At 46.0% G+C, this 25842-nt stretch overlaps 2 long non-coding RNA genes across 2 annotated transcripts; both read left to right on the top strand.

Annotated features, from left to right (window-relative positions):
• The first annotated feature begins 1056 nt into the window (after nt 1-1056).
• On the top strand, nt 1057-2389 carry LOC142951235 (uncharacterized). The gene is made up of 3 exons (XR_012954559.1): nt 1057-1198; nt 1318-1670; nt 2063-2389. It is a non-coding gene; the product is annotated as an uncharacterized LOC142951235 (long non-coding RNA).
• Nucleotides 2390-23737: 21348 nt separating this feature from the next.
• On the top strand, nt 23738-24884 carry LOC142951241 (uncharacterized). Its single transcript, XR_012954560.1, has 3 exons — nt 23738-23879; nt 23999-24351; nt 24744-24884. It is a non-coding gene; the product is annotated as an uncharacterized LOC142951241 (long non-coding RNA).
• The last annotated feature ends 958 nt before the right edge of the window (nt 24885-25842 follow it).

Genomic DNA, 25842 nt, shown 5'->3' with positions numbered 1-25842 from the left:
TTTCCTACAGGGAGAACTTGTACAGGTAAGTTTGTGTGCACATATTGTGTCTTGTACGTATGCTGTGGAGTTAGCATTGTATAAATCTTCACATGAATGAGTCTTACTAACATCTGTCGCATCTTTCAGGGTCTTTCGGAGGAGGAAAGGTCACGGCAGGGGCCAATATCATATGGACTCTGCAGATCCTCTTGAGTCAATGAATGAGAACGACTCTACAGACACTGCCATGGACCAGGAATCAACGGGTCACCACGAGTCTATTGCCAACCAACTAAGATCACAGAGTATCAACACTACTGACAGGACACCAAATGTCTTCACTAGATACAGGTCACAAAGTATCACCAGTACTGAAAGGACACAAAGTATCACCAGTACTGAAAGGACAAGAAGTATCTTCACTAGATACAGGTCACAAAGTATCACCAGTACTGAAAGGACACAAAGTATCACCAGTACTGAAAGGACACAAAGTATCACCAGTACTGAAAGGACAAGAAGTATCTTCACTAGATACAGGTCACAAAGTATCACCAGTACTGAAAGGACACAAAGTATCACCAGTACTGAAAGGACACAAAGTATCACCAGTACTGAAAGGACACAAAGTATCACCAGTACTGAAAGGACAAGAAGTATCTTCACTAGATACAGGTCACAAAGTATCACCAGTACTGAAAGGACACAAAGTATCACCAGTACTGAAAGGACACAAAGTATCACCAGTACTGAAAGGACACAAAGTATCACCAGTACTGAAAGGACAAGAAGTATCACCAGTACTGAAACTGACATTTCTTAACTTAGTGCTTTGTGTCCCTCAGGATTCACACAGTACACACACACGTGTATTCAACTGAAAGAGGTCCAGCAGGAGGTGCAGATGCTCAAACAGTGGACGAACACGCTTGTTCCCGTGGCAGACACGATGGCAAACTTTGCCTTAGAATCGCTAGGTGAGCCATCGTCATCATCTTCATCATCGTCTCATCACTATTCATACATGTGCTTTATTGTGGAACTTGTTCGGAGGTTGATTTCTAACTTTGTACGTGTGTCCTTTACTTGTGTGCATGCAGGAGCCAGAGTTTTACGTCACTTATCGTCGGACACATATTGCAACAAAGGAGCTGGAATATTGGATCGACTATTCTTCGGGTGCTATTTATCCAAAGCACAACGAAGAGTGATCCAGGTAGGAGTTACAGCCACATTGCTTTACAGTGTCTTGTAATTACACTTTTGAAACTTCTGGTATTTAATATCAAAGAACATGGAGGTAACAGTTGCAAAATGAAATTCTCTCCCCCTTAGGGACAGTCACCGTTGCTTCCAGGACAATGCTGGTCCTTTGCAGGCAGCCAAGGGCATTTATTCGTCTCCCTGTCGCACCCAGTCTCCATCACTCACGTGACACTCGGCCACATCCCAAAGAGCCAGTCCCCCGATGGACACATTTCAAGAGCACCGAGGGAATTTTCAATCTACGTAAGTCAGACATTTTCTGTCATCATCCTCGACATGTCATACACAACAAAAGGCTCCGCTCATCTCCGTTTCTTTTCTGTCTCTTCCAGGGAATGAGCACCACGGATGAGGAAGGCACCTACCTGGGGACACTGGTTTACGATCAGGACAGCGCAGCACTTCAGACCTTTGAACTGCCCGTGAGTATGATATAAGTTAGACAGAACAGCATCCATGAACGTGTTATTCGGTCACATTCAAAAACATTGTGAGGTTACCAGATTTCTCCACAACAAGCTTAATAAACAGAGATTAGCTTTAACTATTCATTGTTCTTCTGAGGATGAAACCTCGTCCTGCCATGTTAATGGCTGCAAGCTGTAGTTAAACTAACTATTAGAGATAGAGGTGGAGCTGCTATTAATACTATAGATTACAAACATGCAAAGACCATGTGGTCAACACAGATGCCAGGAACATCTGGAATTAAAACAAAATGTCTTCTTTATCGCTGATGTCCTATCCTTTCATTTGTGTCTCTGTTACATTGCCTGACTCCCTTTATCCATTTCTCTCTCTTGTCTCTGACCAGAATCCAGACATAGGGGTCTTCAGATATGTGAAGCTACAGATCACCAGCAACTGGGGACACATGGAGAACACCTGCCTCTATAGCTTTAGGGTTCATAGTAACTCAAAGGTATAGAAGGTAAATCAACACCTCTGTTCTTCCATGTCTGCGTGGGTTTCCTCCCACGGACCACACATGCCAGTTAATCTGGTGTGTTTGGTTCAAATTTACAAATAAAGTTTGAAATGTAAATTTGAAAATAACAATAAAACTTTGAAATGCAAATACTATGCTCTATGTATTCTATTCAACAATAAATGCAAATGTTCCAATGTTCCATCAAAGTGAAACTGTTCTTCATGTCTTTTGATTATTAACAAGGATTAGTGGACTAAACATTGAGGTAGCTTTTCACTTTTAGCCGCAGCTGGTCAACACTTTTTAATTAACATAACGATAATTCTGTGAATAAGATGCTGACAGGTCCAAACTAAACCTTGCTGTTGTTGGGTTTGTGTGATCTCTGCAAGAATGCAATGTGTATTGTAGTCTTTGTGTGGTTCAACAAGAACAACGGACTGACGAGTCTTCTCTAGCCATGTTAATAATGACTGACATTTTTTATGACTCATTATGTTTTGGCAGTTTTATGGCACACTATACTATGACATTTTATTGCATTCTATGTTATATGATTTATTTTATTTTATAATAACTATAAGGATGGCTTGTTATGAAGCCTTAGAGGATACATTTGATTCTAATGACGGTGGCTGATGGCGATAGACAGTCTTTTTTATTGTGACATAAAAGTAACTCGTAACTATAGCAGATGAATACATGTAGAGTAAAAATGCAAAATTTGAAGTACTGTAAATCAGAATAAATTGTTTTGGCCAGACTTTTACTTTTGTAAAAAAATCTTGAGAGTGTGTTGGGTTGGAAGCTGTTCATCTTTTATAGTCATCTCCCAATTGAATAAAACTTTTTTTAATGATATTTTGGTTTCCTTATGTCTCTGGGGAAGGGAAGACGAATGGGGTCGGACAAAGTGCATCCTGGGATTTGATTCTGTACTGTAGTCCCGCAGTGGAAAAATGTACAGGATTACAGCAGCATAGTAAATGGTGCAAACAAGAGACATAGCAAAAAGAATTATAAATGGTAACTAGTATTAAACAAGTAAAAATATTATATATACAGATTTTTCTTGTGTGGTCAACTGGGAGCACAGGTGTCACTGTGCTTACTGACCTTAAAGGCCTGCAGCTTCAAATCTTATCTTCAGCACATACAGAAAGAGAGCCCCAAAGCTTGTACATGGAGATTGGTGACCTCACATGAATCCCAGAATAGCTTTGTGCTCCTTCAACATTTGTAGCTCTAATCGGACACAATAACTGCAAACACCTCCGTGGGTGTGCAGGGTTATAATATCTATAATACATCATATTTTATAAGTTGATAACACATATAGCTTAACTCTAGCGGCATTGTGCCTCTCAACATCTATCAGGTGGATTGCTATGGAATTAGCTACATGTATCCAATGTCCAGAGATGATACATTTGATTCTAATGACGGTGGCTGATGGTGATAGTCTTTTTTTATTGTGACATAAAAGTAACTAGTAACTATAGCAGATGAATACATGTAGAGTAAAAATGCAAAATTTGAAGTACTGTAAATCAGAATAAATTGTTTTGGCCAAACTTTTCCTTTTGTAAAAACATCTTGAGTGTGTTGGGTTTGAAGCTGTTCATCTTTTATAGTTATCACCCAAATACAACCTTCATTGCAACTAGTTGTCTGAAAAGGAGGGGTATCTTTGAAATCTTCCATTTTCCCCATTCATGGAGCATTGTCAGTGTGGACATAAAGCAAGATTGTATTTAAATGATGATTGCTCCTTAACATACAACAAAAAACTCATCAAATTCATAAATACAACATTCTCAGAGTTTTATGATCTGATAGATTGTATAATATTTTTCACAGGAAAGGGCTGCATCTCAACTAGCACTGACTCTCTGAAGAGAAAGCCAATTAGAGCTGATCAGTAACAGCTGTGATAACTGCACAATGGGGTTATTTAACCTGCCATGTGGCACAGGCAGCATTTTCTGTTGGTGACTGAAGCGATGGGAGCTTTTTGGGCCTTGTTTATTTGTATGCTGACTGTCTGGCTTACCAAAGGTATTTGTATTTGTTCTGTTTGAAGCTTGTATTCAATAAATTGGTCGTTGAGTATAGCAAAATTTAGGTATGTTAATTTCTGAAATGCCATTTAGCAGTGACAAGTTTGTCTTATGTGCAATCAAACAGCAAAAACATTTGATTAACAGAAACCACTGTGTCCATAGGCTCTTGTTTGCCTGTTGGTGGCTCAACTGAAAGCAGCGCTAATGGGCTACAGAGGAGAATGAGAGGTGAGAATATTGGTGACTATTTTAACATTTGAGATTTTCTGAGCTCCTTCATCACCCCAAATTTCTTTTGTACTTTAGATCTGCCTCCCAATGACCTCTCCATTAAGAAGGCCCTTACACTTCACTATTCGCATGAGGCCATGTCTGTGCGAAAGTATAAAAAAGGTGAGCAGGTTCTGCTTAACGCTATTGGAAAAATGCAAGTTTGTGTACGTCTCAGGTTCCTGGTGTCATAATGTGGTTAGTTAAGTTTTCATAAATGCTTTTGGTGTTTGGATTCCAGAAAAATGTCTAAGCTACATTGACTATAAGATTTCAGGTATACAGTTGCTGCGTATTTATCATTGGACACCGTGAGAAGTGCATGTAGTGTTGTAGTAAAACATATATATTTTAAAGCTTTAAAGCCAAATATTAAGAGCAAGTGTTTGTTTTTCAGTTGAAGAACAGATAATTCTCAAAGCAGAAGTTGAAAATCACTTCTTAGATTTTAATTTATTAATCGAATGTCTTTATTTCAGTGACGGTGGAAGCCAATGAAGTGGATGTTGCGGCATCAGCTCTCTACCTAAAGGTTGTTGTTGAAAGCAACGGCTCCCTCCTGGCCGACGGCGTCCTGATGTCCAAGAGCAACGGCTCCCTCCTGGCCGACGGCGTCCTGATGTCCAAGGGCAACGGCTCCCTCCTGGCCGACGGCGTCCTGATGTCCAAGGGCAACGGCTCCCTCCTGGCCGACGGCGGCCTGATGTCCAAGGGCAACGGCTCCCTCCTGGCCGACGGCATCCTGATGTCCAAGGGCAACGGCTCCCTCCTGGCCGACGGCGTCCTGATGTCCAAGGGCAACGGCTCCCTCCTGGCCGACGGCGTCCTGAAGTCCAAGGGCAACGGCTCCCTCCTGGCCGACGGCGTCCTGAAGTCCAAGGGCAACGGCTCCCTCCTGGCCGACGGCGGCCTGACGTCCAAGGGCAACGGCTCCCTCCTGGCCGACGGCGGCCTGACGTCCAAGGGCAACGGCTCCCTCCTGGCCGACGGCGGCCTGACGTCCAAGGGCAACGGCTCCCTCCTGGCCGACGGCGGCCTGACGTCCAAGGGCAACGGCTCCCTCCTGGCCGACGGCGGCCTGACGTCCAAGGGCAACGGCTCCCTCCTGGCCGACGGCGGCCTGAAGTCCAAGGGCAACGGCTCCCTCCTGGCCGACGGCGGCCTGACGTCCAAGGGCAACGGCTCCCTCCTGGCCGACGGCGGCCTGACGTCCAAGGGCAACGGCTCCCTCCTGGCCGACGGCGGCCTGACGTCCAAGGGCAACGGCTCCCTCCTGGCCGACGGCGGCCTGACGTCCAAGGGCAACGGCTCCCTCCTGGCCGACGGCGGCCTGAAGTCCAAGGGCAACGGCTCCCTCCTGGCCGACGGCGGCCTGACGTCCAAGGGCAACGGCTCCCTCCTGGCCGACGGCGGCCTGACGTCCAAGGGCAACGGCTCCCTGCTGGCCGACGGCGGCCTGAAGTCCAAGGGCAACGGCTCCCTCCTGGCCGACGGCGGCCTGACGTCCAAGGGCAACGGCTCCCTCCTGGCCGACGGCGGCCTGACGTCCAAGGGCAACGGCTCCCTGCTGGCCGACGGCGGCCTGACGTCCAAGGGCAACGGCTCCCTGCTGGCCGACGGCGGCCTGACGTCCAAGGGCAACGGCTCCCTGCTGGCCGACGGCGGCCTGACGTCCAAGGGCAACGGCTCCCTGCTGGCCGACGGCGGCCTGACGTCCAAGGGCAACGGCTCCCTGCTGGCCGACGGCGGCCTGACGTCCAAGGGCAACGGCTCCCTGCTGGCCGACGGCGTCCTGACGTCCAAGGGCAACGGCTCCCTCCTGGCCGACGGCGTCCTGACGTCCAAGGGCAACGGCTCCCTCCTGGCCGACGGCGTCCTGACGTCCAAGGGCAACGGCTCCCTCCTGGCCGACGGCGTCCTGACGTCCAAGGGCAACGGCTCCCTCCTGGCCGACGGCGTCCTGACGTCCAAGGGCAACGGCTCCCTCCTGGCCGACGGCGTCCTGACGTCCAAGGGCAACGGCTCCCTCCTGGCCGACGGCGTCCTGACGTCCAAGGGCAACGGCTCCCTCCTGGCCGACGGCGTCCTGACGTCCAAGGGCAACGGCTCCCTCCTGGCCGACGGCGTCCTGACGTCCAAGGGCAACGGCTCCCTCCTGGCCGACGGCGGCCTGACGTCCAAGGGCAACGGCTCCCTCCTGGCCGACGGCGGCCTGACGTCCAAGGGCAACGGCTCCCTCCTGGCCGACGGCGGCCTGACGTCCAAGGGCAACGGCTCCCTCCTGGCCGACGGCGGCCTGACGTCCAAGGGCAACGGCTCCCTCCTGGCCGACGGCGGCCTGAAGTCCAAGGGCAACGGCTCCCTCCTGGCCGACGGCGGCCTGAAGTCCAAGGGCAACGGCTCCCTCCTGGCCGACGGCGGCCTGAAGTCCAAGGGCAACGGCTCCCTCCTGGCCGACGGCGGCCTGAAGTCCAAGGGCAACGGCTCCCTCCTGGCCGACGGCGGCCTGACGTCCAAGGGCAACGGCTCCCTCCTGGCCGACGGCGGCCTGACGTCCAAGGGCAACGGCTCCCTCCTGGCCGACGGCGGCCTGACGTCCAAGGGCAACGGCTCCCTCCTGGCCGACGGCGGCCTGACGTCCAAGGGCAACGGCTCCCTCCTGGCCGACGGCGGCCTGACGTCCAAGGGCAACGGCTCCCTCCTGGCCGACGGCGGCCTGACGTCCAAGGGCAACGGCTCCCTCCTGGCCGACGGCGGCCTGACGTCCAAGGGCAACGGCTCCCTCCTGGCCGACGGCGGCCTGACGTCCAAGGGCAACGGCTCCCTCCTGGCCGACGGCGGCCTGACGTCCAAGGGCAACGGCTCCCTCCTGGCCGACGGCGGCCTGACGTCCAAGGGCAACGGCTCCCTCCTGGCCGACGGCGGCCTGACGTCCAAGGGCAACGGCTCCCTGCTGGCCGACGGCGGCCTGACGTCCAAGGGCAACGGCTCCCTGCTGGCCGACGGCGGCCTGACGTCCAAGGGCAACGGCTCCCTGCTGGCCGACGGCGGCCTGACGTCCAAGGGCAACGGCTCCCTGCTGGCCGACGGCGGCCTGACGTCCAAGGGCAACGGCTCCCTGCTGGCCGACGGCGGTAGCTAAACAGTAGCGTCTTTCTGCTCGTCCATACTTTTCTATCCGTTTTGAATAAAACTTTTTTTAATGATATTTTGGTTTCCTTATGTCTCTGGGGAAGGGAAGACGAATGGGGTCGGACAAAGTGCATCCTGGGATTTGATTCTGTACTGTAGTCCCGCAGTGGAAAAATGTACAGGATTACAGCAGCATAGTAAATGGTGCAAACAAGAGACATAGTAAAAAGAATTATAAATGATAACGAGTATTAAACAAGTAAAAATATTATATATACAGAGTTTTCTTGTGTGGTCAACTGGGAGCACAGGTGTCACTGTGCTTACTGACCTTAAAGGCCTGCAGCTTCAAATCTTATCTTCAGCACATACAGAAAGAGAGCCCCAAAGCTTGTACATGGAGATTGGTGACCTCACATGAATCCCAGAATAGCTTTGTGCTCCTTCAACATTTGTAGCTCTAATCGGACACAATAACTGCAAACACCTCCGTCGGTGTGCAGGGTTATAATATCTATAATACATCATATTTTATAAGTTGATAACACATATAGCTTAACTCTAGCGGCATTGTGCCTCTCAACATCTATCAGGTGGATTGCTATGGAATTAGCTACATGTATCCAATGTCCAGAGATGATACATTTGATTCTAATGACGGTGGCTGATGGTGATAGTCTTTTTTTATTGTGACATAAAAGTAACTAGTAACTATAGCAGATGAATACATGTAGAGTAAAAATGCAAAATTTGAAGTACTGTAAATCAGAATAAATTGTTTTGGCCAAACTTTTCCTTTTGTAAAAACATCTTGAGTGTGTTGGGTTTGAAGCTGTTCATCTTTTATAGTTATCACCCAAATACAACCTTCATTGCAACTAGTTGTCTGAAAAGGAGGGGTATCTTTGAAATCTTCCATTTTCCCCATTCATGGAGCATTGTCAGTGTGGACATGTACATGTCTGTGCGAAAGTATAAAAAAGGTGAGCAGGTTCTGCTTAACGCTATTGGAAAAATGCAAGTTTGTGTACATCTCAGGTTCCTGGTGTCATAATGTGGTTAGTTAAGTTTTCATTAATGCTTTTGGTGTTTGGATTCCAGAAAAATGTCTAAGCTACATTGACTATAAGATTTCAGGTATACAGTTGCTGCGTATTTATCATTGGACACCGTGAGAAGTGCATGTAGTGTTGTAGTAAAACATATATATTTTAAAGCTTTAAAGCCAAATATTAAGAGCAAGTGTTTGTTTTTCAGTTGAAGAACAGATAATTCTCAAAGCAGAAGTTGAAAATCACTTCTTAGATTTTAATTTATTAATCGAATGTCTTTATTTCAGTGACGGTGGAAGCCAATGAAGTGGATGTTGCGGCATCAGCTCTCTACCTAAAGGTTGTTGTTGAAAGCAACGGCTCCCTCCTGGCCGACGGCGTCCTGATGTCCAAGGGCAACGGCTCCCTCCTGGCCGACGGCGTCCTGATGTCCAAGGGCAACGGCTCCCTCCTGGCCGACGGCGTCCTGATGTCCAAGGGCAACGGCTCCCTCCTGGCCGACGGCGTCCTGATGTCCAAGGGCAACGGCTCCCTCCTGGCCGACGGCGGCCTGATGTCCAAGGGCAACGGCTCCCTCCTGGCCGACGGCGGCCTGATGTCCAAGGGCAACGGCTCCCTCCTGGCCGACGGCGGCAGCCTGATGTCCAAGGGCGGCGGCCTGATGTCCAAGGGCGGCGGCCTGATGTCCAAGGGCGGCGGCCTGACGTCCAAGGGCGGCGGCCTACGTCCAAGGGCGGCAGCCTGACGTCCAAGGGCAACGGCTCCCTCCTGGCGGGCGGCGGCCTGACGTCCAAGGGCAACGGCTCCCTCCTGGCCGGCGGCGGCCTGACGTCCAAGGGCGGCGGCCTGACGTCCAAGGGCGGCGGCCTGACGTCCAAGGGCGGCGGCCTGACGTCCAAGGGCGGCGGCCTGACGTCCAAGGGCAACGGCTCCCTCCTGGCGGGCGGCGGCCTGACGTCCAAGGGCAACGGCTCCCTCCTGGCCGGCGGCGGCCTGACGTCCAAGGGCAACGGCTCCCTCCTGGCCGGCGGCTCCCTCCTGGCCGGCGGCGGCCTGACGTCCAAGGGCAACGGCTCCCTCCTGGCCGGCGGCGGCCTGACGTCCAAGGGCAACGGCTCCCTCCTGGCCGGCGGCGGCCTGACGTCCAAGGGCAACGGCTCCCTCCTGGCCGGCGGCGGCCTGACGTCCAAGGGCAACGGCTCCCTGCTGGCCGACGGCGGCCTGACGTCCAAGGGCAACGGCTCCCTGCTGGCCGACGGCGGCCTGACGTCCAAGGGCAACGGCTCCCTGCTGGCCGACGGCGGCCTGACGTCCAAGGGCAACGGCTCCCTGCTGGCCGACGGCGGTAGCTAAACAGTAGCGTCTTTCTGCTCGTCCATACTTTTCTATCCGTTTTGAATAAAACTTTTTTTAATGATATTTTGGTTTCCTTATGTCTCTGGGGAAGGGAAGACGAATGGGGTCGGACAAAGTGCATCCTGGGATTTGATTCTGTACTGTAGTCCCGCAGTGGAAAAATGTACAGGATTACAGCAGCATAGTAAATGGTGCAAACAAGAGACATAGTAAAAAGAATTATAAATGATAACGAGTATTAAACAAGTAAAAATATTATATATACAGATTTTTCTTGTGTGGTCAACTGGGAGCACAGGTGTCACTGTGCTTACTGACCTTAAAGGCCTGCAGCTTCAAATCTTATCTTCAGCACATACAGAAAGAGAGCCCCAAAGCTTGTACATGGAGATTGGTGACCTCACATGAATCCCAGAATAGCTTTGTGCTCCTTCAACATTTGTAGCTCTAATCGGACACAATAACTGCAAACACCTCCGTCGGTGTGCAGGGTTATAATATCTATAATACATCATATTTTATAAGTTGATAACACATATAGCTTAACTCTAGCGGCATTGTGCCTCTCAACATCTATCAGGTGGATTGCTATGGAATTAGCTACATGTATCCAATGTCCAGAGATGATACATTTGATTCTAATGACGGTGGCTGATGGTGATAGTCTTTTTTTATTGTGACATAAAAGTAACTAGTAACTATAGCAGATGAATACATGTAGAGTAAAAATGCAAAATTTGAAGTACTGTAAATCAGAATAAATTGTTTTGGCCAAACTTTTCCTTTTGTAAAAACATCTTGAGTGTGTTGGGTTTGAAGCTGTTCATCTTTTATAGTTATCACCCAAATACAACCTTCATTGCAACTAGTTGTCTGAAAAGGAGGGGTATCTTTGAAATCTTCCATTTTCCCCATTCATGGAGCATTGTCAGTGTGGACATAAAGCGAGATTGTATTTAAATGATGATTGCTCCTTAACATACAACAAAAAACTCATCAAATTCATAAATACAACATTCTCAGAGTTTTATGATCTGATAGATTGTATAATATTTTTCACAGGAAAGGGCTGCATCTCAACTAGCACTGACTCTCTGAAGAGAAAGCCAATTAGAGCTGATCAGTAACAGCTGTGATAACTGCACAATGGGGTTATTTAACCTGCCATGTGGCACAGGCAGCATTTTCTGTTGGTGACTGAAGCGATGGGAGCTTTTTGGGCCTTGTTTATTTGTATGCTGACTGTCTGGCTTACCAAAGGTATTTGTATTTGTTCTGTTTGAAGCTTGTATTCAATAAATTGGTCGTTGAGTATAGCAAAATTTAGGTATGTTAATTTCTGAAATGCCATTTAGCAGTGACAAGTTTGTCTTATGTGCAATCAAACAGCAAAAACATTTGATTAACAGAAACCACTGTGTCCATAGGCTCTTGTTTGCCTGTTGGTGGCTCAACTGAAAGCAGCGCTAATGGGCTACAGAGGAGAATGAGAGGTGAGAATATTGGTGACTATTTTAACATTTGAGATTTTCTGAGCTCCTTCATCACCCCAAATTTCTTTTGTACTTTAGATCTGCCTCCCAATGACCTCTCCATTAAGAAGGCCCTTACACTTCACTATTCGCATGAGGCCATGTCTGTGCGAAAGTATAAAAAAGGTGAGCAGGTTCTGCTTAACGCTATTGGAAAAATGCAAGTTTGTGTACGTCTCAGGTTCCTGGTGTCATAATGTGGTTAGTTAAGTTTTCATAAATGCTTTTGGTGTTTGGATTCCAGAAAAATGTCTAAGCTACATTGACTATAAGATTTCAGGTATACAGTTGCTGCGTATTTATCATTGGACACCGTGAGAAGTGCATGTAGTGTTGTAGTAAAACATATATATTTTAAAGCTTTAAAGCCAAATATTAAGAGCAAGTGTTTGTTTTTCAGTTGAAGAACAGATAATTCTCAAAGCAGAAGTTGAAAATCACTTCTTAGATTTTAATTTATTAATCGAATGTCTTTATTTCAGTGACGGTGGAAGCCAATGAAGTGGATGTTGCGGCATCAGCTCTCTACCTAAAGGTTGTTGTTGAAAGCAACGGCTCCCTCCTGGCCGACGGCGTCCTGATGTCCAAGGGCAACGGCTCCCTCCTGGCCGACGGCGTCCTGATGTCCAAGGGCAACGGCTCCCTCCTGGCCGACGGCGGCCTGATGTCCAAGGGCAACGGCTCCCTCCTGGCCGACGGCGTCCTGATGTCCAAGGGCAACGGCTCCCTCCTGGCCGACGGCGTCCTGATGTCCAAGGGCAACGGCTCCCTCCTGGCCGACGGCGTCCTGAAGTCCAAGGGCAACGGCTCCCTCCTGGCCGACGGCGTCCTGAAGTCCAAGGGCAACGGCTCCCTCCTGGCCGACGGCGTCCTGACGTCCAAGGGCAACGGCTCCCTCCTGGCCGACGGCGGCCTGACGTCCAAGGGCAACGGCTCCCTCCTGGCCGACGGCGGCCTGACGTCCAAGGGCAACGGCTCCCTCCTGGCCGACGGCGGCCTGACGTCCAAGGGCAACGGCTCCCTCCTGGCCGACGGCGGCCTGAAGTCCAAGGGCAACGGCTCCCTCCTGGCCGACGGCGGCCTGAAGTCCAAGGGCAACGGCTCCCTCCTGGCCGACGGCGGCCTGACGTCCAAGGGCAACGGCTCCCTCCTGGCCGACGGCGGCCTGACGTCCAAGGGCAACGGCTCCCTCCTGGCCGACGGCGGCCTGACGTCCAAGGGCAACGGCTCCCTCCTGGCCGACGGCGGCCTGACGTCCAAGGGCAACGGCTCCCTCCTGGCCGACGGCGGCCTGACGTCCAAGGGCAACGGCTCCCTCCTGGCCGACGGCGGCCTGACGTCCAAGGGCAACGGCTCCCTCCTGGCCGACGGCGGCCTGACGTCCAAGGGCAACGGCTCCCTCCTGGCCGACGGCGGCCTGACGTCCAAGGGCAACGGCTCCCTCCTGGCCGACGGCGGCCTGACGTCCAAGGGCAACGGCTCCCTCCTGGCCGACGGCGGCCTGACGTCCAAGGGCAACGGCTCCCTCCTGGCCGACGGCGGCCTGACGTCCAAGGGCAACGGCTCCCTCCTGGCCGACGGCGGCCTGAAGTCCAAGGGCAACGGCTCCCTCCTGGCCGACGGCGGCCTGACGTCCAAGGGCAACGGCTCCCTCCTGGCCGACGGCGGCCTGACGTCCAAGGGCAACGGCTCCCTCCTGGCCGACGGCGGCCTGACGTCCAAGGGCAACGGCTCCCTCCTGGCCGACGGCGGCCTGACGTCCAAGGGCAACGGCTCCCTCCTGGCCGACGGCGGCCTGACGTCCAAGGGCAACGGCTCCCTCCTGGCCGACGGCGGCCTGACGTCCAAGGGCAACGGCTCCCTCCTGGCCGACGGCGGCCTGACGTCCAAGGGCAACGGCTCCCTCCTGGCCGACGGCGGCCTGACGTCCAAGGGCAACGGCTCCCTCCTGGCCGACGGCGGCCTGACGTCCAAGGGCAACGGCTCCCTGCTGGCCGACGGCGGCCTGACGTCCAAGGGCAACGGCTCCCTGCTGGCCGACGGCGGCCTGACGTCCAAGGGCAACGGCTCCCTGCTGGCCGACGGCGGCCTGACGTCCAAGGGCAACGGCTCCCTGCTGGCCGACGGCGGCCTGACGTCCAAGGGCAACGGCTCCCTGCTGGCCGACGGCGGTAGCTAAACAGTAGCGTCTTTCTGCTCGTCCATACTTTTCTATCCGTTTTGAATAAAACTTTTTTTAATGATATTTTGGTTTCCTTATGTCTCTGGGGAAGGGAAGACGAATGGGGTCGGACAAAGTGCATCCTGGGATTTGATTCTGTACTGTAGTCCCGCAGTGGAAAAATGTACAGGATTACAGCAGCATAGTAAATGGTGCAAACAAGAGACATAGTAAAAAGAATTATAAATGATAACGAGTATTAAACAAGTAAAAATATTATATATATACAGATTTTTCTTGTGTGGTCAACTGGGAGCACAGGTGTCACTGTGCTTACTGACCTTAAAGGCCTGCAGCTTCAAATCTTATCTTCAGCACATACAGAAAGAGAGCCCCAAAGCTTGTACATGGAGATTGGTGACCTCACATGAATCCCAGAATAGCTTTGTGCTCCTTCAACATTTGTAGCTCTAATCGGACACAATAACTGCAAACACCTCCGTCGGTGTGCAGGGTTATAATATCTATAATACATCATATTTTATAAGTTGATAACACATATAGCTTAACTCTAGCGGCATTGTGCCTCTCAACATCTATCAGGTGGATTGCTATGGAATTAGCTACATGTATCCAATGTCCAGAGATGATACATTTGATTCTAATGACGGTGGCTGATGGTGATAGTCTTTTTTTATTGTGACATAAAAGTAACTAGTAACTATAGCAGATGAATACATGTAGAGTAAAAATGCAAAATTTGAAGTACTGTAAATCAGAATAAATTGTTTTGGCCAAACTTTTCCTTTTGTAAAAACATCTTGAGTGTGTTGGGTTTGAAGCTGTTCATCTTTTATAGTTATAGCCCAAATACAACCTTCATTGCAACTAGTTGTCTGAAAAGGAGGGGTATCTTTGAAATCTTCCATTTTCCCCATTCATGGAGCATTGTCAGTGTGGACATAAAGCGAGATTGTATTTAAATGATGATTGCTCCTTAACATACAACAAAAAACTCATCAAATTCATCAAAAAATAAATAAAACAACATTCTCAGAGTTTTATGATCTGATAGATTGTATAATATTTTTCACAGGAAAGGGCTGCATCTCAACTAGCACTGACTCTCTGAAGAGAAAGCCAATTAGAGCTGATCAGTAACAGCTGTGATAACTGCACAATGGGGTTATTTAACCTGCCATGTGGCACAGGCAGCATTTTCTGTTGGTGACTGAAGCGATGGGAGCTTTTTGGGCCTTGTTTATTTGTATGCTGACTGTCTGGCTTACCAAAGGTATTTGTATTTGTTCTGTTTGAAGCTTGTATTCAATAAATTGGTCGTTGAGTATAGCAAAATTTAGGTATGTTAATTTCTGAAATGCCATTTAGCAATGCAATGCAGCAAGCAAATGCCCTGGCCTTGATTGCACTGATCAACTGAGATGCAAGACAAACCAGTCTGAAGAGCCTCTCTCTCTTCTTTATCTTATTCCAAAGGGGCCATGTGTTGCCCTCAAACCCAGAACCCAACCAGGACTCCTGGACTAATCTGATTACACACAACCTTATTTAGAAATATGCACCAGGAGGCCAATAGAAACAAAAATAATAGAAATCATAAAACGGGGATTCTCTAAAAGACAACAAAGTCCACAATATTAGGTCTTAGTGGAAGGCCCACTCAGGTGTTTTGCTTAATGGTAATTGTTGGGGAAAAATCGAAATGACTAATTACTATGCATTTAATAATCAGTGCATGTTATGCCTTTAAACAGAAGCTCATGTCCTCTGTAAGTGTTTAAAACTCTTTGCTTGTGTGAACTTTCACTCGCACTAGGTCTCTCAGCAAATGTTAAGGCTATCAAGAAGCAGCTGACGGTCAAAAGAACATCTCAAGCTGTTTACCCTAAATAAGCCATAATAAACCTGTAGAGACGTCAATACTTACGCCTTGTTGATTTGCTACCATGACTTACTGATTATGAGAAAGTGACCCTAAGGCTAGAACAAATTGTTTAAAGTGTTGTACCAGACTTGGTGATAATAATGCTGTGTGAGCGCAGTGTGTGTGTGTGTGTTTTCCTTAGTGGCAGATGTCTTATCATGAATGTGGTTCTCAGCTGGTCTGGCTGTGGGACCCACCATCACCATCTTAATGACAAGAAAAAATATTAAATTATAAAATAGATATAGCTTTGTGATTCTGTTTAGGCCTTGCAGGCCCTGACGGCCCACCACTGGTTTACAAGTATAAATGTTTGGAGCTCAGAGGCAGACCTTTGAGCCGCCTTGATGAGACAACTTGTTTGTGTTTCAACTCTGTTCCTTCTTGCAAGAATAAATGTCCATGATTGATGATTTTTACACCAGTCTCGCGTGAATTTTTCTAACAGTAATCCACCATCACATGCACGACATAACACTTTAAATCCATCATTAACATAAGAGTAAAGTGCAAAGTCTTCAAGTGGAGTTAATGTGGGCAACTTGTTTTGATATATATGAATATCTCTCTCCTGCATGATTATAGAGTTCTATGGGACTCATACAAGCTCCTAGCTTTAACCAGAAGAACGCTTGAGTTAGAATAATAAAGATTTCAGTCCGCATGACGCCTGCATGCAAAGAACTGGAGACGCACTCATGGACTCTGCTGCTGTGTGATGACTACGAGTATTTAATGAACAAATTATATTAGGCTTCATACAAACAGTGAACAGAAAACAAATAGAAGATCTGTAGAAACCCAGTGGTGTGAATTTATTCTGACATGTTACACACTTTGATGAGCATTTTAATCTGTAAAAGAGTGAATATGTTTTTTTTTTGCTGATGTCTGTGCGTGTGTGTCCGTTAATTAAAGCAAAAGTGGACTTGATCTCAGGCCTTTTGCGGGCTGAGTGGATGCAACTTTACATTGCAGAGGTCAGAGGTGAGATGTGACCTTAAGAACGCACGTGAACAAAATGGACGTGAAGAATTCCACAGTTGCTAGGTTCCGTCTTCATGTGCAGCATTTACAGAAGTTCATAATTTGAACGAAAACAAAGCCTCAAACAGTCCAGGGCTTTTCCACCACACAAAGAACAGGTAAGTTACCAGCAATGCTGCACACTTGACATATGAAATGTCTTAAAACTTGAGACTGAACCGCTTTAAGCCTTGACTTGTCCGTCTGTCACTCACTCTCTGTGCAATATGTTTGTGTACAAGCCAATCAAGAAGAGAGCATGAAAGATCAGGCAGTACAAGTCAACAAACATGTCAATACTTTTATCCTATTTTTGTTTTTATTCATGTTAGTATTATATAGTTTAATGTACCTTCTAGCTGTGTATTACTCATAGGAAGAAGGAAGGCGAATGCACATACTGTATGCTGTTAATTGCATTTCCTAGCTGTCATTAATTCCATTACGTTATTGTTCATAGTGACAATATACACCATTTGTCGTAAAAAAGTCTCTGGCTGCGTCATTGTGTGTTGCTGACTATTCACCTCTCTGTCTTTTGTCGTGTCTTGCATGCGACAGGTCTGTTGAAGTGATGAGGAAGGATGCTCCGTGGACACTGTTCTTGCTGGTATAATAAAGTTTATTACAAACAAGCAACACATGCCATTACGGACGTCTAGATCGTCCGGAGGTCTCAAGTCGAATCCGAAAGTCCCCGCTTCTAGGGCGCTCGCTTCATCTTTATATAGGGTACATGTCATGTTTACATCTGGGCGGAACGTAAGAGAATGTATGTGGCCTCCTGATTCTACACATCCCCCCTTCTGCCCCTGGTCTCCTGCACATCTGGTTTTCATCTAAGACAACTGCACTTGGGGTCTTCGCTGTATCGTTCAAGGCCTGAAAATATGCAAGGCCTGAAAATATACCACATATTCCCCCCTTCGAGACTTACACAAAGTCTCGAAAAAATAACAGAAGAGACATACAAGTGTATGATCATGACAAAATTAACAACCCGTCCTTTTTTAACATTAAAGCAACGGTACGGAGTATATAAAAGTGAGAGTGAAAAACCTGTTAGGCAGCTAATTTTTCTTGAAATATCCATTAAACAATGTAAACAGGAAAATTCTCTCACGGTCCCTCTGCCAAGGCAACCATAAGTAATACTCCAAAACACTGAAATGAGAAATTTAGCAATTTGTGTAAGGAAATGACTTAAACAAATACATATGGAACACTCAGCAAATCAAAACAAAACAATGTCCAAAGTCAGGCTGGTCGACCCATCGCACCTTTCTATGGACCTTTTCCTGCCTACCCCACTGTCCCTAAACATCGAGAAAAAGAAAACATCCGAGGTCCCATTATATTTAGAAGCCATCATTTCCCAAGCATTTAATATACAAAGACGAAAATTCATTTTTAATAATACTAATGTAACATTTCAGTGAAGACATAAGACTGTATAACGCTGCAGTTTTCTCAGCAGCCGTGACTCAGGTGTAGTATCGAAGATGTCTTGAATCTGGATGTTGTATCGCCAGTCCACGTTCAGAGTCCTTCAGATTTTCATGTTTTCATGTTTGAAGTGTCTGAATCCATTCAGCCCATCGGAGTCCCTGACAATCCACCACCCTCACAGTGGTCTTCCCCCAATATGTTCTAGAATGAAAGAAAAGAAGGCCAGTATCTTTTGCATACAGAACAGATACACATTAACACATCAAACACCGAATAATAACACTTCTATAAGTAAACTGTGAGATTATAACTCATAATGTCCATTAATCATTTTGTTCATTTGTTTCCATAACCCCCCCCCCCTTCGAGACTAAACAAAGTCTCGAAAGAGCAAAACAAAATCAACACTACAAACTACGCAAGCAATAACAGAGGTAAATAATAGGATTATAATCATGAGATATTCAAAATGGATATTTCTCCACCACTTCGATCTTTATTGCGTCATCCTCATCCATGTCCGTGTCAGCTTCGTGTAATAATGGCATCAGAGTTTGATCGCCGGGTAGCACAACTCCAACCCACCTAATTATCATTGCCTTTGCAAAGGTCAACAACAGCGTACACAAACAAAACATCACATAGCTAGAGTAGTAGTCTGAGTAGTTGTATGAATATTCTTAGTTGTTTCTGGAACCCGTTTGCTGGCATATTTTGACAATACGATTTTTCAGAACACCATTCATTCTTTCGCACATCCCTTGACTTTGCAGATGATAGACTGCACCAAGACGCTGTTTCATTCCAAGTTTTTTCAAAATCAATTTCACCGTCTTATCCACAAACTCTTTCCCATTGTCTGAGGATATTCGATCTGGAAGTCCCCACCTGCTTATGACCTCTCTACATAAGAACTTGGCTTTTTATTTTTTATTTTTTTTTCCGTTTCAAATGCCAAAAGGCCATCGTGTAAAGGACAGATTACAGTGTAGCTTAGCATTCCCAGTATCTTTAATCATAGCTCTCAATGGCCCTGTCAAGCTAGCATAATCCTCAACCCATGCTGAAGAATATCCTGCAATACCAAGAAATGTCATCATCTCTCGAACTGTTCTGGGTTTTGGAGCCTTGCGAATAGCCTCCACATGACTCTCAGAGATGCTTCTGTGTCCCTGCGTTATTGTTTGACCCAAATAAGTTACCTTCTCCTTACAATACTGCAGTTTCTTCAGAGAGGCCTTGTGACCCTTCTCTGCCAGTATTTGTAGCAATTTAGTTGAGTCCTTATGACATGTCTCCTCATCCGGTGAACAAATGATGATGTCGTCCACATATTGAATTACATTACTTGTTAATACCTGCTCTATTCCCTCCAAATCGTCTTTCACTATTTTATTGAAAATGTGAGGACTATGTTTGAACCCTTGTGGCAGTCTCTCATACTCATAAGATTGTCCATTGTACGTGAACCCGAATAAGCTTTGGCTTTCCCTACTAAGTGGAACACTGAAAAACGCACCACATAAATCTAACACTGTGAAATGTGTCGCATTTGGCGGAAGTTGGGCTAACAAAGTATGTGGATCCGGTACTTCTGCTTGAAAATCAACCACCACTTCATTGACCGCTCTTAAGTCATGTGTCAGGCGATATGAATTATCTGGCTTCTTTATTGGCAACAAAGGCGTGTTGCTCTGCGGGTCCTGTGTTATTCTTAAAACACCTGCCTTCAAAAGTCCTTCAATCTGTGGTTCAATTCCTCGGATTGCCTCTTCACTCAGTGGATACTGGTTCTTCCAAGGTGGTTTGACTCCTGGTCGGAGTTCAACTCTTACTGGTTGAGCTGACTTCACAAGTCCAATATCAGTACTATGCCGAGCCCACAAACCTCCTGGAACTTGTTTTAGCATCTCTTCTCTCATTGGGTCTGAGTCCATCTTAGTACTGCAGACTGGCTCATGTGTCATTCGCACAGCATGTGGCTGTCCTTGTCCTTGAGCAGAGATCATGATCTTAATGAACCTCTGATCCTCGCTCTTCCAGATGGCAAGATTCTCTGTTACGGGTGTAAAAACAGCTTCTTCTGCCTCCGCCATCATTTCTCCCACTTGCTTCGGCGTATGTTCTTCACACACCCACAAGGTCACATGTGGCACACTCTTCTCGATATCAAACTCTTTGTCCAAATAGTCATTTCTGTGTATCTTCATAGCTGCTCCTTGTGGTCCCAAAATTATACAGCCCGAATTTAGTTGAACTTGTTTTGGTTGTTGACTCAACCATTCTTCTGCGTATCCTTGAGCATCTTTTTTGAAATACTTGAGCGTGCAGTGAAATGGATACTCTGGAAGCTTCGCGTCGGGCATATTTACGATGATAAACTTTTCCCACAACTTAACTGGCTCAAGAAAATCTTCATTAAGATTTCCGATCCAACATACTGTAGAAGCTTCAGTCTCTGTTGTCATCAATAATTGGTGAACACTCTCGTTTGGCATTTCATCCTTTATACACTCCCTTTCTCTCTTTTCTCTCTCTTTATCTGTTCTCTCCTTCTCCCTCTCCCTTTCACTTTGCTCTCTCTATCCTGTTTCTCTTTTTCACTTTGCTCTCTCTATCCTTCTATCCCTCTCTTTCAGCTCTCTCTCTTTTCGCTCTTTCTCATACTCTCTTCTCTCCCTGTCTTTTGTGCTTTCTCTCTCTTCTCCTTTTCTTTCTGCTCCTTCTCTGTACGTTCCCTCTTCGTTTGCTCTCTGTCCTCTCTTTTTCAAACAACTGGAGAATGCCAAGCTCCACTTGCCTCTTCTCCTTGCGTTTTCTCCTCTTTTTTTTTCCTTCTTTTGCTCTGCCTTGTATGTTGATACAAGTCTAAATCAATTTTAATTACATCTGGGTTAAGAGTCCCCTCCACTGGCCATGGTTGGTCAATTTCAGGCCAGCGTTTATGCCATTTTTCCGATATTTTTGCAATGTTTGCAATGCCTCTAATTAGAGGATTATTCTTCTGTACCACTTCAACAGGAGTGATTACCTTTGGATTTTTAGTATTCTTTTTCCCCATTATAATGACTTCCTCTTATTTTCCGTTATTTGTACTTTAAGAATTAATTGCTACAATTAAAACTACTCAAGGCTATTTAGATTACTTCCCCCTTCAATTAACCAATTATCCAATTAACCAATTATCAAATTAACCAATTAACCAAGTATCACTTAACCAATTAACCAATTACAAAGTAGCCAATTAGCAATTGCACAATTAACACATTAACCAATTATCCAATTAACAAATTAATCAATTAACAAATTAACAAATCAATCAATCAACAAATCAATCAATTATCCAATCAATCAATCAATCACTATTCAGCTCAAATCATCAGACAGTCACCATATTGATGTACACCACAGCACAGATCAGAACAAAACAACGCACAATGACAAAAATGGACATCTGCAATTATCAGCAGAGGTTAGACCAAACAACCATATGCCATTAATTAATTAAATGCATTAACTGGTCAATCAGTTGCCAAGTTTTCTATTTATTTATTTAATTATTTATTTCTCCTATCTGCCTAGAGCATGTATTCTTTCATGTGTATAGGATCAGGTCAGTATCCTCTTCCGGACTATGTCAGAGCCATCGTTACGCCGTGACTAATATGCATGTGTCTTACCGTTAAGAAGTTGAGGGCCCCTCTTCATTAATCTTGCACGATACTATTTAGCCCACCTTATTCGTTACCATGAAGCTATTCTAAACTATTTATTTTCCTTTTTCCTTTTTCATCTTCCCCCTTTTTTTTTTTTCATTAAATTTAGCACGGAGCCTCACTTTAAACATCAAATCAACAGGACATGTCCATAACAAGAAGGTTCTTAATTTATGGTGTGTCCAAGCAACTCCACCTAACAATTCCACATAACAGCCCCAATTAATGACCAGCATTCAATCGAGAGAGCTCACCGTATGTGAAGTCGTCGGGAAACTGCCAGATCATTGCCGATCTGTTCGTGCCGCCATCTATGTCGTGTCTTGCATGCGACAGGTCTGTTGAAGTGATGAGGAAGGATGCTCCGTGGACACTGTTCTTGCTGGTATAATAAAGTTTATTACAAACAAGCAACACATGCCATTACGGACGTCTAGATCGTCCGGAGGTCTCAAGTCGAATCCGAAAGTCCCCGCCTTTAGGGCTCTCGCTTCATCTTTATATAGGGTACATGTCATGCAACATCTGGGCGGAACGTAAGAGAATGTATGTGGCCTCCTGATTCTACACATCCCCACTTCTGCCCCTGGTCTCCTGCACATCTGGTTTTCATCTAAGACAACTCTACTTGGGGTCTTCGCTGTATCGTTCAAGGCCTGAAAATATGCAAGGCCTGAAAATATACCACACTTTCTACCCTTTTCCAGCCGTGTTGAGGAAAAGTGTTCGTCTGCAGGAGGTTGGCTATTACACAGAGGAGGGAACTCCAACCCTTTCCTACAGGGAGAACTTGTACAGGTAAGTTTGTGTGCACATATTGTGTCTTGTACGTATGCTGTGGAGTTAGCATTGTATAAATCTTCACATGAATGAGTCTTACTAACATCTGTCGCATCTTTCAGGGTCTTTCGGAGGAGGAAAGGTCACGGCAGGGGCCAATATCATATGGACTCTGCAGATCCTCTTGAGTCAATGAATGAGAACGACTCTACAGACACTGCCATGGACCAGGAATCAACGGGTCACCACGAGTCTATTGCCAACCAACTAAGATCACAGAGTATCAACACTACTGACAGGACACCAAGTGTCTTCACTAGATACAGGTCACAAAGTATCACCAGTACTGAAAGGACACAAAGTATCACCAGTACTGAAAGGACAAGAAGTATCTTCACTAGATACAGGTCACAAAGTATCACCAGTACTGAAAGGACACAAAGTATCACCAGTACTGAAAGGACACAAAGTATCACCAGTACTGAAAGGACAAGAAGTATCTTCACTAGATACAGGTCACAAAGTATCACCAGTACTGAAAGGACACAAAGTATCACCAGTACTGAAAGGACACAAAGTATCACCAGTACTGAAAGGACAAGAAGTATCTTCACTAGATACAGGTCACAAAGTATCACCAGTACTGAAAGGACACAAAGTATCACCAGTACTGAAAGGACACAAAGTATCACCAGTACTGAAAGGACAAGAAGTATCTTCACTAGATACAGGTCACACCGTATCACCAGTACTGAAAGGACACAAAGTATCACCAGTACTGAAAGGACACAAAGTATCACCAGTACTGAAACTGACATTTCTTAACTTAGTGCTTTGTGTCCCTCAGGATTCACACAGTACACACACACGTGTATTCAACTGAAAGAGGTCCAGCAGGAGGTGCAGATGCTCAAACAGTGGACGAACACGCTTGTTCCCGTGGCAGACACGATGGCAAACTTTGCCTTAGAATCGCTAGGTGAGCCATCGTCATCATCTTCATCATCGTCTCATCACTATTCATACATGTGCTTTATTGTGGAACTTGTTCGGAGGTTGATTTCTAACTTTGTACGTGTGTCCTTTACTTGTGTGCATGCAGGAGCCAGAGTTTTACGTCACTTATCGTCGGACACATATTGCAACAAAGGAGCTGGAATATTGGATCGACTATTCTTCGGGTGCTATTTATCCAAAGCACAACGAAGAGTGATCCAGGTAGGAGTTACAGCCACATTGCTTTACAGTGTCTTGTAATTACACTTTTGAAACTTCTGGTATTTAATATCAAAGAACATGGAGGTAACAGTTGCAAAATGAAATTCTCTCCCCCTTAGGGACAGTCACCGTTGCTTCCAGGACAATGCTGGTCCTTTGCAGGCAGCCAAGGGCATTTATTCGTCTCCCTGTCGCACCCAGTCTCCATCACTCACGTGACACTCGGCCACATCCCAAAGAGCCAGTCCCCCGATGGACACATTTCAAGAGCACCGAGGGAATTTTCAATCTACGTAAGTCAGACATTTTCTGTCATCATCCTCGACATGTCATACACAACAAAAGGCTCCGCTCATCTCCGTTTCTTTTCTGTCTCTTCCAGGGAATGAGCACCACGGATGAGGAAGGCACCTACCTGGGGACACTGGTTTACGATCAGGACAGCGCAGCACTTCAGACCTTTGAACTGCCCGTGAGTATGATATAAGTTAGACAGAACAGCATCCATGAACGTGTTATTCGGTCACATTCAAAAACATTGTGAGGTTACCAGATTTCTCCACAACAAGCTTAATAAACAGAGATTAGCTTTAACTATTCATTGTTCTTCTGAGGATGAAACCTCGTCCTGCCATGTTAATGGCTGCAAGCTGTAGTTAAACTAACTATTAGAGATAGAGGTGGAGCTGCTATTAATACTATAGATTACAAACATGCAAAGACCATGTGGTCAACACAGATGCCAGGAACATCTGGAATTAAAACAAAATGTCTTCTTTATCGCTGATGTCCTATCCTTTCATTTGTGTCTCTGTTACATTGCCTGACTCCCTTTATCCATTTCTCTCTCTTGTCTCTGACCAGAATCCAGACATAGGGGTCTTCAGATATGTGAAGCTACAGATCACCAGCAACTGGGGACACATGGAGAACACCTGCCTCTATAGCTTTAGGGTTCATAGTAACTCAAAGGTATAGAAGGTAAATCAACACCTCTGTTCTTCCATGTCTGCGTGGGTTTCCTCCCATGGACCACACATGCCAGTTAATCTGGTGTGTTTGGTTCAAATTTACAAATAAAGTTTGAAATGTAAATTTGAAAATAACAATAAAACTTTGAAATGCAAATACTATGCTCTATGTATTCTATTCAACAATAAATGCAAATGTTCCAATGTTCCATCAAAGTGAAACTGTTCTTCATGTCTTTTGATTATTAACAAGGATTAGTGGACTAAACATTGAGGTAGCTTTTCACTTTTAGCCGCAGCTGGTCAACACTTTTTAATTAACATAACGATAATTCTGTGAATAAGATGCTGACAGGTCCAAACTAAACCTTGCTGTTGTTGGGTTTGTGTGATCTCTGCAAGAATGCAATGTGTATTGTAGTCTTTGTGTGGTTCAACAAGAACAACGGACTGACGAGTCTTCTCTAGCCATGTTAATAATGACTGACATTTTTTATGACTCATTATGTTTTGGCAGTTTTATGGCACACTATACTATGACATTTTATTGCATTCTATGTTATATGATTTATTTTATTTTATAATAACTATAAGGATGGCTTGTTATGAAGCCTTAGAGGATACATTTGATTCTAATGACGGTGGCTGATGGCGATAGACAGTCTTTTTTATTGTGACATAAAAGTAACTCGTAACTATAGCAGATGAATACATGTAGAGTAAAAATGCAAAATTTGAAGTACTGTAAATCAGAATAAATTGTTTTGGCCAGACTTTTACTTTTGTAAAAAAATCTTGAGAGTGTGTTGGGTTGGAAGCTGTTCATCTTTTATAGTCATCTCCCAATTGAATAAAACTTTTTTTAATGATATTTTGGTTTCCTTATGTCTCTGGGGAAGGGAAGACGAATGGGGTCGGACAAAGTGCATCCTGGGATTTGATTCTGTACTGTAGTCCCGCAGTGGAAAAATGTACAGGATTACAGCAGCATA

This window comes from Anarhichas minor, unplaced genomic scaffold (genome assembly GCF_050575085.1).
Source record: "Anarhichas minor isolate MPS153535 unplaced genomic scaffold, ASM5057508v1 ptg000017l, whole genome shotgun sequence".
NCBI lineage: Eukaryota > Metazoa > Chordata > Actinopteri > Perciformes > Anarhichadidae > Anarhichas > Anarhichas minor.
This window is presented reverse-complemented; position numbering and strand designations above follow the sequence as displayed.